Raw genomic sequence first — 10,984 nt, 5'->3', positions numbered from 1 at the left:
CCCCAGTGTTTATAGCAGTTGCTTCAACTCTTCCCAAACAGCATCTGTTGTGGTGGGGCTTGGGTAGAGCCTCCAGAAGGTAGTGTGTAATTGTGAGTTCACAGCTTGGGCTGTGGAGACAATAGGGAGTAACTAGGGCAGCAAATGAAGCTTCCAGGGGTGGAGTTCCACCTACACAGACAGGTGTGGCTGCCTGCCCAGGCTGGGAGCCTCAGACCTATATTAGGAGAAAGGCTGGTCTCCAGCAAGGGAAAAGGGGAAAATGTCCCAAAGAAAGATATGGAAGAAGGTATTCCCGTCTCCTAGTTGAATACAATCAGCCATTTCTGTTTTTTTTTTTTTCTTCTTTTTTTGAAAGCAATAACAAGTGAAGATGAAATAAACCAGGCTAAAGCTTCCATTTTGAGAATCATGATAGAACATTCTTTCTCATGGAACTGTATGGTTTACAAAGCACTTCCCAGAGTGGAAGATATCCCTCTGAAATTATTGTGGTCCTTTTATGACCACTTTAGTTTGGAAAAAAGAACCTCCAAGAGATTCCATGCCTTGTGTAAGGTCACAAAGCTAAGACACAAGGCCATGTTCCTGACTGTAGGTCTTTCCCCTATACCACGGCAACACATGATACAGTCAATGCATAAAAAGCATTTTGTTCGTAAGCCATACAAACTTAAACTCAATTCTTGACTTCAAATTTAAAGAAGCCTTCCGTTTTTCAGCTGCCAAACTGAAGCCCAGAAATGTCAAATGATGCTTTAGGAGAAAGGACTGTAATTGGGTCATTAGTACTGAGATTTCAGTCTTTCAGAGCCTGCAGTTTGATTAAGAGCAAGTGTAAGTTTCTTCCATTGTGGAAGAGAACTCAGATGGTACAGAAGTGTAGAAAGGCAGCTTTTTTCTCTGTCTTCCCTCCTGTTACCGTGTATCACCTGCCATGTTCCCATCTAAGTTCTCTTCCCCTCTGATCTGCTAAGGAACATTGCCCCAGCAATTCTTCCATCTTTTCCTTTCAATATCAGTTCCTTCTCTCTGCTTGACAATTCCTGGCAGAGTACATGTGTTCTGAAATTTTTCTCATGTTAAAAAAATTGGTGGTCCAGTGGTTGAGAATCTACCTGCCAATGCAGGGGACACACCTCTAGAGCCCTCAAGCTACAACTACTGTGTTCGCATGCTGCAATTGCTGAAGCCCATGCCTAGAGCCCGTGCTCAGCAACAAGAGAAGCCACGCAACGAGAACCCTGTGCACCTCAATAGAGAGTAGCTCCTACTCTCTGAAACTAGAGAAAACCCATAGGCATCAATGAAGACCCAACATAGCCAAAAATAAATAAATCAATTTTTTAAAAAGTGATAAAACCTTCTCTTGACTTCCATACCTACATTGAGATGCTATTCCATTTCTGAGTTTCCAGTTACAATAAAATTTCTTGAAGGAGTTACCTGTACACATCATCTTCAAATCTGTCTATCCAATTCTCTCTTGAGTCTACTCCAAAACAGCTTTCACTCTCACCACCATTGTTGAGATTTCAATATGCCAATGGTGCAAAATCTAATGATCAGTTCTCCATCAATTCCTTCTTGTTTCTACCCCCTGTAAACATCAAAGTGCTCCAGAGCTCCAATCTCAGTTTCCTTGGTGATCTTGTCCTATGACAGTTTAAATATCAACAATATGCTTATTCTACATACATAGCCTGGATCTTTTCCCCTGAACTCCATGTTCATATATTCAGCTGTCCACTTGATATTTCCTCTTGAATGGCAATAGGCAATTCAGATTTAACGTGATCAGATATAAAGTCACAATTCTCCCCCAGAATCCTGTGCCTTATAGCCATCTAAGGAAGTCATCTCAGGAGGAGAATACCCGAGATCAAAATAGTCATATGTAAATAGTTTAGATCCTTTCTTTGCCATGTTGGTTAGTATACATTGTTCAAAACATCTCATTTCAGGAAATGGCAGCATTGTACTTCCAGTTGCTCAGGCCAAAAACCACTGGGGTCATTTTTTACTTCTCCTTTTATACCTTAATTCAATTTCTCTGGAAGTCGCGTTGGCTCTTAGTTCAATGTCTGTCTACTTCTCACCATGTCCACTGCTTCTACTCAGATGTCAGTTTTTCACCCTGGTTATCAGTCTCTCAACTGATCTCCTTGCTTTGTCCCATGTCTTCTCCCAGCAGTCTAGTTTCAACATAGGAGCAAGAGTGAACTTGTTTAAATGGGTTGAGGCTCTGCTTCTCCATTTGATGTCTTTTCACTTGGAGTCTCTTTTCACTTGGAGGAAAACCCAATGTCTTTCCACTAGCCCATAAGGTCCCACACAAGCTGCCTTCCCATCCAACTTCTCTGATCTCCCTGTGTTCGTGCCTCTCCTGGCATTCTGACCTTCTGGTGGGTTTCGGTATGTCTCAGACATGCTCCCACCTCAGGTCTTTAGCACTTGCCATCCTCTGTGGCTAGACTGCTTTAGTCTCCAGATATCTACCTAGCCTTCACCCTTACCACCTTCAGATCTTTTCTCAGATGTCTCCTTATCAGTTTTCCCTGGACCATAGATTTTTTAAAACTGCAAACATCCTTCTATTTTGCATTCACTATCGCTCATCCCTGATTTATTTCACTCTATCATTTATTACCAACTGCTATATATTTTCTACTTCTTTATTATCTGCCTCCCCGTCTCCACTAGATTTTTGTCCATTTTGCTCACTGAAGTATCCCTTGTGACTAGATACCTGATGCAGATAGAGCCATTTACAAATGTTTGTTGATTAAATGAAGAGAGAAATCTAAGAAGAGCCTAAAGAGCACTCATATCCCATCAGAAAGAAAAGCCCTACTAGCCCCTTGCAATACATCATGTTAGAGTTCTTATTCTAGATATTTAAATTATGAGCTGGGCAGGAATTAGTAGCATAAAAGCAAGTCAGCCTCCCCCACCCCTTAAGTTAGGGAAAAAAAGACCAAAACTTTTTCAAGATGTGAAAAGATATATAAAATACTCCAGAGTATATAAAAATTATTGATAAACAGCAGTGGTTCAAAATACCTATTTTTGAGAAAACATTATTTCAGCCACATTGTCATGTTCATAATCTTGTTTCAAGTCAATTTGATTTCATTCAAAACAATTTGGAACCACAGTCTTGTTCGAATGGGTTTTCAGGATGCAAACACCTGAGAACAATACAGTCGTGTAACAGTAGTTCAAATCTTCCCTATTCCACATTTGTTAATGTGTATTGTTCAAAGCAAATATTATTCTAAGAAAACTAGAATGCCTACTATGTGAGTTGATTGTCTACAGGGGCAAATTCATGTGGCCCTAGAACTCTCAAGGATGACCTGAATTGACACATAATGAGCGAGACTAGCTTGCCTGGAAAATCCCATGGACGGAGGAACCTGGTGGGCTGCAGTCCATGGGGTCGCTAAGAGTCGGACACGACTGAGCAAATTCACTTTCACTTTTCACTTTCATGCGTTGGAGAAGGAAATGGCAACCCGCTCCAGTGTTCTTGCCTGAAGAATCCCAGGGATGGGGGAGCCTGGTGGGCTGCCATCTGCGGGGTCACACAGATTTGGACACGACTGAAGCGATTTAGCAGCAGTAGCAGCAGCTTTCTGTAACACGTGGCACTTTGTTAACCGTCATTGAATGTCTACTATATGCAGGCACTGGGCTAGTCTCGTTACAATCCAGGACATTGTTTATAAATAGGTGATTGTGGATATTAGGGAATACCCGAATCTGATCACATTGTTTAGGGTGCAGTATACTGTGTGTGGTACCTATGGTTAAGAAATATATGCTCTGAGTCATTGCATTACAGTCTATCCTGAGGACTGTTAACATGAGACAGGTATTCATGGGGCCTGAGAGAAGGGAAGTCAGAGAGCAGGCCTCAGCCCCGGTGTTTACTACCCTGCTTGGCATCAGAGCGTTCTGCTTCCTGGAAGGGTGACAGGGCTGCCTCTGAGGGTGATGGCTGGTCTCTGTTGTCCTTCAAAAAAGTTTGGCAGCAGAAGTTGGGAAGAGTGGATGTGCATATCCCATATCACATATTCCATTCACTAGAAGTGAACTGCCCCAGCCCTGCATTAAAACACCCACCTTTGTGTTTATATATCCTTCCGCTGATCCTGGGACTCGTTTCCACGAGCCTCCTCACTGAGAAAATCTTGACACAGTTGAGTTTCCGGTCTGACAGGGCTGAGGACCTGGACTCGTTGGGCACCTCCAGGACTTCATTTGAGGAGCCAGACACCCTCCCTGAAACAGAAACATTTCTTTCATTGGCTCTTAAATCAAGCTTCAACAAGCATTAAGAGCTTATTTCTTGCTTCTTTCTTCTTACTTTTTGATCTTGTGCCCAGAATCTTATGTGTAACATAGAAATTAACCCCAATAATTATGGTGTATGGAGTATCTATAGGACATAGTTAATTTTCTTATGTAGGAATAGGTTTCAGCTTGAGTCCAAGTTTCAGTTTCAGACTCTTCCAGGGATGTTTGAACAGGGATGGGATGGAATTAGCAGATGTCTATTTGCTTAGGGCTGAGGAGATTCCTGAGAAAGAATTTATATTGAGGGAGAGTGATTCAGGTATAAAAAGTCTGAGGAGATGACAAAAAGTTAATCATTTTAAGGGGTCAATTCTGAGAACATCATGGTGTCTTCTGTTCTTTTTTCCCAATTAAAAAAATGTAGTAAAATACACAACATAAAACTTACCATCTTAACCATTTCAAGTGTGTAGTTCAGCGGTATTAAATACATTATTATTGTGCAACCAATATCACCATCCTTCTTCATAACCTTTTTTTCACCTTGCAAAACTGAAACTAGATAATTTTTAAACAATAACTCCCCATCCCTCCCTCCCTGCTCCCAGCTCCAGTAAGCTGACCCAGGGATAGAACCTGCATCTCTGGCATCTCCTGCATTGGAAGGTGGATTCTTTTACCACTGCACCACCTAGGAAACCTCAATTATTAACATACAAATTTTACATATGTTAATAATAAGTCTGGTGAGAACTGAGGAGGAATAATGAATGCATGATTTATTGACTATATTCCACCTGTCCAAATAGGATGAAATAGATCTTTTGAAGCCATAGAGTTGCCTGCCCTACTCTATGCTGCAATCAGTAGTGATCTAATTCTGGAAGCAAGGAGAAAATATAAAAGGAATATCCTTTTTTTATTTCCTATCTGGAGTGGGATGCTTCTGAAAATCCAAAATAAGTGCTTTTATAAAGGACTATTCTATTCTCAAAAGTCTACAGAGGGTCCCTGAGCATCCTGGAGATTCTAACCTCCCATTGTTCCAGCAGCTCTACTAGAGGCCCCCTTACCAAGCCACCAGGTGACAACTAGAATCTTTCCCACAGGCTGCTAACTCCCCAGTCCCCCATGAGCATTGTGAGAGAGGGGAGAGACTGTGGGTGGTGAGCAAATCAGCAGGAATCCATGCCTCCCGAGAAGGGAAGCCACAGCACTGTCCACAGCATCCTTGGAGAGAGAGACGCACAAACACCTGGCGGCTTCAGAGGCAAGGATGACGATGCTGAGCTGCAGTAACTTGTTGACCTTCTCTCCACCTTGAAGGCAAGAAATCTCTTTGTTAAGGTCAATTAATGTCTAGGAAAAAAAAAGGCAGAATATATTTTTAAGGGGATATTTGGGCATTTTATTTGTAAAGACAAAGGGAAAGAGGATTCTACTGTGTGAATTAAAAGGTGTGTGATGTTTCTTGGCAAGCTGTCAAAGAAAATTATATTACCTGAAACATTTATAAGAAGTGACGGCTGTGAGAATAAGAAAGAGGGCCTACTACATGATTTTAATACAGTGCCTTCAAAAACTAAGGCTGAGAAATAAGTGGCTATCAGGATCATACTAGTGTATTAGTCTACATCCATGAATCCTGAAGCCAGGAGCATCAGCAGCCCAGAGACTAGCCACTGTACTTGGAGACCGTTCTTCAGAGAGGGAAGTCTATCTCTCTGTGGCTTCTTTGTCAGCTCCTGTTTATTCTCCTTCTTGAGCCATCAGACCATGGAATCTTGACTTACTAAGATTACCCACAAGCTGCCAATGGCCAAATCAAAAGACCTCTTTCCCTTTTCTTACAGGACTAGATTTTGTCCAGCATTTTACATTACTGACCATCCTTCTTTTTGAAACCTAAGCTCTCTCCCCACCTTCCATGCTTGTCCTCCTTCTCCCCTTCCTCTTCTGCTCACTCCTTCAGCCTTTCCTCAGCTTCTCCTCTCTCCCTTTGCTCCTTTTCCTCTGAAAATGGCCTTTTCCACGGCTGCAACCCTCACCCATATCTGCTACCTCTCAAATCACATCACCTGTGGCTGTTTTCCTAATCCCTATACATCTGTAGCTGGACATCCCACAAGTATCTCTAAAGTTACCTGATACAACCTTAACTCATCTGTACCCCTCACACTCTCCCCACATCTGCTTCTGCTATGATATTTCTTTTTTGGGCCAAGAGTACATGCAGAGGCAAGTATAGTATAGTGGTTAGGGGCACCGAGTTCTGATTTCAGACAGTCCTGGCATAGAATCCCTATTAGGCCACTTACTGGAGCAAAGAAATTGATCACTGAGCTTCAGTTTCTTCATCTGTAAAATTAGGGTTAAGAATAGTACCAATTTCTCAGGTTTACTGAGAGGATTATATGCACGTAAAGGGTTTGGCCCAGAGTAAGGAATAAATGTCAACTATTATTATGGTTTGAGCTTCCTGGGGGGCACAAGTGGTAAAAAAACTATTAGCTTTTATCTACACAGTCACTTGAGTCAGGTACCAGGAAGTTATTTGCGTATGTGTGTGACCTTTTCTTTCCTCCATTTTAAGCATTATTGATCATCAAATCTTATTGAATCTGTAGACACAATGTTTTTTGAAACTACTTTTTCCTTTTTGTCACCCTTGTAGTCCTCAGCATATTTTATTTGGACTCTTACATCTAAGCGTCTTCTCTACTGTCAGAGTAGTTTTTCTTTAGTACAGGTCTTTTTTAGCCCCTGTGCTAGAAGGGCAATAGTTCCCATCTCTTGACTACAAGATAGAGTCTAACATTTTTAGCACCAACATAAGACCCTTTACAACTGTAACTCAGGCTGTAATTTAAGGTAATCTCCACTCATTTCCCCCTTTCAAAGCACCAGATTCATAGGACTGCCCCCTTTGCCCCGACTATCCCTCTTTGCAGCCTTTCTGATCCTTTGTTCATGCCAGTTCCTCTGAATGGAAAGCCTTCCCTTCTGTTTCCCTAAATATCTCTGATTCTTTTAAGACGCAGCATAAGTGTCTAATCCTTAGTTAAGCCTTCCCTGATAGTTCTAGGAAGTCACTCCCTTCTCTTTGTTCCCTCTGACACAGTTCTCACATATGTTACAGTGTTTATCACCTTGTACTGAGAACAGTCGCACACCCTTCGTAAACCCTATGCTAGAAATCACAGGTTGTTTTATTTGCTTTTGCATCCCCAGAGCCTAACTGAGAGTCTGGCAAAAAGATGGTGCTCATTGGAGACTTGCACGTGACCATGGAAAATAATGAATGAACAGGGATCAGCTGTGGGCTTGGAAGGGTGGCACAGCACCAGAGCAGTGTGGAATTAGTCCCAAAGCGGGGCTGTGCAAGGATGGCTGGGCTTAAGCTGAGTCTAGTGCAGGCTCTGTCTGCAGTGGTCTGACTCTGTCACCTCAGCTTTATAAGCCTGTTTCTTTTCGTGAACACAGGGTAAGGGTCCTCACCTGTTCACACGTCAGGGGCAGTGTGAGAGACTCTGGGAGCAGGCGTGCAAGTCAGGAGTCTGTGAAGGGCTGTGGGGATGGAAGTTTCCCGGGACGCTCGTGTGAGGCTGATCGCAGACATGGAGGGGCCCGCATCCTGTGGCTGAGCCCCACACTGGAAGCAGCTGCTCATCGCCTCTCACAGGCACTCAGGCTGGAAGAAGGTGGTGATGCAAGTGAAGCTAGGCTACCGGCTGCGGTGGTGCCAAGTTGTAGTCCGCAGGGGTGCTTCAGGAGGCAGGGTAGCTTGCGAGGTAGGTGACGGACCTTTTCTAATAAGACAGAAGGAGTGTTAAATAATATGGAAGAAGGGAGGCTCATGGAGCCTGAGTGCTTGAACTCCCCCTGAAGGGGAAACAGCATGAAGTGAGGGCACCTGGTCACTTTGTGGGATGCTGTCAGACTGCCCCTTGTAAGTGCCCGCATGGCTCCAGGCAGACAAGGGCTCCAGGGAGGGATCCCTAAATGACTAGCTTGTTCTACAGTCTTGCGGGACGGGAAACAAGGGAAAGTGGCCTGTGGGCAGTAGAGGGTTCCCAGGAGAGGAGGAGGCCTCGACTGTGAAGCTAGACACAACCGACAAGCCTGGAATTGGCTCTTAAATCCTGTTTCTCTCTTTATAAAGAGAAGGGAGACTCAGTCCAGATCCTGTACTCTGGGCCAGAAACATGGTCAGTGCTGGGGGAGGCCCATGGTCTGTGGGGCTGCGGCAGTCACGGTGATGCTGGTGGCCAGGCAGGCTGGAGAGAAGGGAGGCGCCGAGGTCTCTTACCTGAGGGGAGCCATTGGCCAAGTCATGGATGCTTGCTTTCACCACCCAGGTAACTAGAAAGTGAGAAGGAAAGAAATCACAGATACGGTGCTTGCTTCGGCAGCACATATACTAAAACTGGAACGAAACAGAGAAGATTAGCACGGCTTCTGTGCAAGGCTGACACACAAATTTGTGAAGTGTTCCATATGTTTGTGTAAAATAGATGACCAGTGCAAGTTGGATACATGAAGCAGGGCACCCAAAGCCAGAGGGATAGGGTGGAGAGGGAGGTGGGAGGGGGTTCAGAATAGGGGGGTGCAAGTATACCCGTGGCTGACTCATGTTGATGTAAGGCAAACACCATCACAATATTGTAAAGTAATTATCCTCCAATTAAAATAATAATAAAAAATCACAGATAGGGCCTCATTAAGAAAATATGGGGTTAGGGGACTTCCCTGGTGGTTCAGTGCCTCAGAAACCATGCTCCCAAAGCAGGGGGCCCGGGTTTACTCCCTGGTCAAGGAACTAGATCTCACGTGCCACAACTGAGTTCACGTGCCACAACTAAGACCCAGCACAGCGAAATAAATATTAAAAGAAATCTGAGGTTAGGAGGTGGCTCTCCAAGGAGCCCTAGAATCGGAGGGAAAGCAAGGCCCCCATCTTGACCACTGTAATGAAGGCAGCAGCCAGTCTTCCAGAAGCCCAGCGAGGCTCTAGAGACTGCTCTCTTTTCTAAGTATAGATGATCCTAGGGCTCAGTCTGTTTGACATCACCTGGTGAGTTAAGAGCTCTAACAGGAGCATAATCAAGACTTGCAGCTGCATTCTGATGGTTGTAGCTATGCATCTTCATCATCTGCAGGAAATAACTCAGAGCCACAGTCCCAAGGCCCTGGTTAGCATGCCTGTCTGGGTTGGCTGAAGAGACTCAAGAGGGTGCAGCCAGAGGAAATAGGTTCATTACCAAAGTAAGTTTTCTTAAATAAAAATAAAATTTCTATAAAATGACAAGATACTAGGCTAGTCTAATTTTTTAAAAAAGATTTTGAAAATATCCAAAATTGGGAAAGTAGAAAATATCACAAGGTATTATGGGGAAATATTTTTTACAACACAAAGCAGTTAGTAGGAAAATCTGAGTGTTATAGCTGTTATTAGGAGCTGATAAATGATCAAAATTGAGTGAAGGTGAAAATTTTAAGCCTAACAACTAGCAATCAGGAAAGAAACAGAAAGTTATTGTCAACATCTTCAAGGAGTAGATGGCTGGTATATTTAATCATGTGGTATCATTATTTATTATTCTCCAGGTGTAAGTTTATGCAGAGCATAGAGCTAGAAGGACAGCTCTAAGAGAAAGTTGCTAAAAGAATAGATCTTAAAAAAAAAAAAAAAAAAAGAATAGATCTTAAAAGTTTTCATCACAAGGAAAAACAATTGTAACTATGCAGCGTGGTAGAAATTGACTACACTTACTGCAGAGATCATTTTGCAAAAATACAAATATAAAACCATTATATTGTACACCTGAAACCAATATGTTACATGTCAATTATAACTCAGTTAAATTAAAGGAGTGTTCTCCAGTTCTTTTCACAAAGAATGGCGATACCAAAGTCTGACAAAGGCAGATGATAGAAAACCATAGCCAGTGGTTCTCAAACCTTTTGCTCTCAAGTCACCTTTACACTTTGAAAAATATCACTGAAAATCCTAAAGAGCTTTTGTTTATGGAAGTAATATTTATCAATAGTTCACATGCTAGAAATTAAAGCAGAAATTGTTTAGATTATGCATTTTTAAGATAACCACAGTAGAACTATTAGGTATTAACAAATAACATGTATTCAAATAACCAAATCTTCTAAAATAAAATAAAAAAATTTACATTAAACTGGCATTGTTTCCCATTTCTTCAAAACTGTTTAATGTCTGGCTAAACAGAAGTTAGATGGAATTTGCTTCTTACATGCAGTCTGTTGAGATATCACACGTTATGTAGTCTCTGGAAAACTCTATGATACATCCCTGAGATAATGGGAGTGAAAGAGGATAATATGTGTTAGTATTACTATGAAAGTGTTAGTCCCTAAGTCATGTCTATTTGTGAAGCCATGCCAGGCTCCTCTGTCCATGGAATTCTCCAGGCAAACATACTGGAGTGGGTAGCCATTCCCTTCTCCAGGGGATCTTCCCAACCCAGGGACTGAACACAGGTCTCCTGCACTGCGGGCAGGTTATTTACCATCTCAGCCCCCAGGGAATGCTGGGAAACATTGAGGGTAGGAGATGAAGGTGACAGAGGATGAGATGGTTGGATGGCATTACCCACTCAGTGGACATAAGTTTGAGCAAACTCCAGGAGATAGTGAATTACAGGGAAGC

General features: G+C 42.7%; 1 non-coding gene across 1 annotated transcript; it reads left to right on the top strand.

The window, feature by feature from the left end:
• Positions 1–8,698: 8,698 nt before the first annotated feature.
• LOC120877151 lies at positions 8,699–8,805 on the top strand. The gene has a single exon (XR_005724276.1). It is a non-coding gene; the product is annotated as a U6 spliceosomal RNA (small nuclear RNA).
• Positions 8,806–10,984: the final 2,179 nt, after the last annotated feature.

This window comes from Oryx dammah, unplaced genomic scaffold (assembly GCF_014754425.2).
Source record: "Oryx dammah isolate SB20612 unplaced genomic scaffold, SCBI_Odam_1.1 HiC_scaffold_17, whole genome shotgun sequence".
Lineage (NCBI taxonomy): Eukaryota > Metazoa > Chordata > Mammalia > Artiodactyla > Bovidae > Oryx > Oryx dammah.
Note: the sequence above shows the minus strand (reverse complement) of the source record. Positions and strands in the feature narration are given on the sequence as shown.